The sequence below is a fragment of the Carlito syrichta genome, unplaced genomic scaffold, assembly GCF_000164805.1.
Source record: "Carlito syrichta isolate Samal-C Ts95f unplaced genomic scaffold, Tarsius_syrichta-2.0.1 Scaffold304686, whole genome shotgun sequence".
Lineage (NCBI taxonomy): Eukaryota > Metazoa > Chordata > Mammalia > Primates > Tarsiidae > Carlito > Carlito syrichta.
The window spans coordinates 147,774-150,549 of NW_007248782.1; positions in this window are offsets into that span (position 1 = coordinate 147,774).

Sequence of the window (2,776 nt, forward strand, 5' to 3'; positions counted from 1 at the left end):
GACCCCTCGCCCTCCCACCCCCGCCCGGCGCCCTCAACTCCCGATGCCCCGCCTGCTCCCTCGGCCTGACCCCGTTGCCCGTGGCCCCCTCCCTCCTCCTGGGCCAGGCACCGGCATCTCGGCCCTGCACTCCCGTGGGCCTGACTCAGGCCCCTGGCCTTGACTGAGCTCCCCGAGAGTGTCCAGGGGACCCCAGAGTCTCTTGAGGCCCAGGCCCGCGTCCCAGCTGCATCTGAACGACAGGCCTCAGGAGCCCCCCTCCCTAAGCTCCCCTCCGAGGGGGCTTTTCGGTGGAGGATGAGGCAACAGTCTGGAGGTTAGAGAGTCCCCCCTTAGACGGCTGTTCCGAAGGATGAACGGGGGGGGTGTGCCGTCCCAACTCCCCAGGCTGAGGATGCCGTCTCCAGAGACCACACCCCACTGGGGATCTGGACACCGCTCCCTCCCCCACCGAGGACAAGGGCTTGACTCCCAGGCTCCCGCAGGCTCCTGGATACCTCGAGCTAGCAGCAGGGCTGGGGCTGGGGGAGCAGGTGGGAGTGAGAGGGGCGTGGAATCCATGAATGCTTATCTTGTCATTTTCTCTTCTATTGGCCAGTCCACCGGTCCAGGAGAGCAGGGGCTCTGTCCAAGGTCTGACGCACCCCCACCCCCACCCCCGCCCTTGACCCGGTCTGGCAGAGAAGGTTCTCAGTGTGCTGGGTGAAGACACAGCCAGTTTCTCACCCCAGGGCTCAGCCGATCTTTCCCCATGAATGTGGCACCTAGAGGGGGCGTGTGTGCCCATTCATCCCATATATCCTGCCTTCCAGCCACCCTGCACCCAGAGCCGCCCCGGCCTCTCCTGTCCAACCTGCTGCCCTGCTTTGAAATGCTCTCCTGTCCACACGATCTCTAGGCAGTCTGGCCACGTGCCCGGCTGAATTGTAATGATCGGATTGTCTGATTCTCCTTCCCAGGACAGAAAGTGGGTCCTATTGGTCTTTGTGCCTCCAGGGTCCAATATAGTGCCTTCCCCCAGCCAATCATTAAATATCTGTGGGTGGTTGCATGCATGCCCCATGACTTAAAAATGAGCCACAGAGACTTTCTGGAGAGTCTTACAAACGTTGAAAGAATGCAGCTTCTGGGGAATAGTACTTGAAGCTCAGGTTTTGTAGGAAGGAGCCCTGGGAATCAGATCCCCACCCCGGGAATGCTCCATTTGATAATAATAACAGCAACAGGCTGGGTGCGGTGGCTCACGTCTGTAATCCCAAGACATTGGGAGGCTGAGGCAGGAGGATCGCCTGAGCCCAGGAGTTTGAGACCAGTCTGGGCAACATAGCGAGACTTCGTCTCTACAAAAAAAAAAGAAAAAGAAAAAAAAATTTTAAATTAACCGGGAGTGTTGGCACACACCTGTCGTCCCAGCTCTTAGGAGGCTGAGGCAGGAGGATTGCCTGAGCCCAGGAGGTGGAGGCTGTGGTGAGCCGTGATCCTGCCACCGCATTCCAGCCTCTGCGATAGAGTGAGTCCTCAGCTCAAAATAATAATAACAGCAACGAGTGCCTTATGTGCCAAGCACTAAGCACTTTAAAGGGAGTGGCTCACTGATTCCTCGCGACGACCTGGAAAATAAGTGCTATACACCCCTTTTTAAATTTTTTACTTATTGTAGAGATGAAGTCTCGCCATGTTGCCTAGGCTGGTCTCTAGCCCATGGGCTCAGGCAATCCTCTCGACTCCGCCTCCCAAAGTGCTGGGATTATAGGCGTGAGCCACCACGCCTGGTTTATAAACCCCATTTTACAGATGAAGAAACTCTGGAGCCCTCCTTCCCTTTTTTTTTTTTTTTTTTTTTTTTTGAGTCAGAGTCTCACTCTCACCCAGGCTGGAGCGCAATGACATGCTCACGGCCACCGCAGCCTAGACCTGCTGGGCTCAGGCAGTCCTTCCACCTCAGTCTTCCAAGTAGCTGGAACTACAGGCACTCACCACGAAACCTGGCTCATTTTTTGATTTATTGTAGAGACAAGGTTCGCTGAATTGCCCAGGCTGGTCTAGAACCCTGGGCTCAGGCAGTCCTCTTGCTTCAGCTTCCCAAAGTGCTGGGATTACAGGTGTGAGCTACTGCGCCGGGCTGGAGGCCTCCTGGGGCTTCTAGCCATGCGTGAAGGGGAGCGAGCAGTCTGGAGGTCAGAGGGTGACCCCCTTAGACAGATGCTGAAAAATGAGGGAGAAGATGTGCAGTCCCAACCTCCAGGCTGAGGATGCCATCTCCAGAGACCACACCCTGCTAGGGATCTAGAGTCTGCCCCTCCCCCCACCAAGGACAAGGTCTTGACTCTCAGGCTCCCGCAGGCTCCTGGATACCTCAAGTTAGCAGCAGGGGTGGGGGTGGGGAAGCAGGTGGGTGTGAAGTCTCTATTCCCCCGCTGGTTGGTGACGGAGTTGGCCAGAGCTGTCGAACTCACTGCACTCTAGTTTCGCAGCTTTTACTTGGCAGATGCAGGGGGGATGGACGTAAATGCACCCTCAAAGACTCAAGGCTGGCCAGGCACTATGGCCCACGCCTGTAATCCCAGCGATATGGGAGACTGAGGCAGAAGGATTGCTGGAGGCGAGGAGTCTGAACCCAGCCTTGCCAATATGGCAAGACCTCAAATATATAAAAAAAAATTTTTTTTAATTTTGTTCTGAGTCACATGTGAGGGGGAAAAAATGTTTTATAGAATAAATAGGCAGGGCACGGTGGCTCACGCCTGTAAACCAAGCACTTTGAGAGACGGAGGCA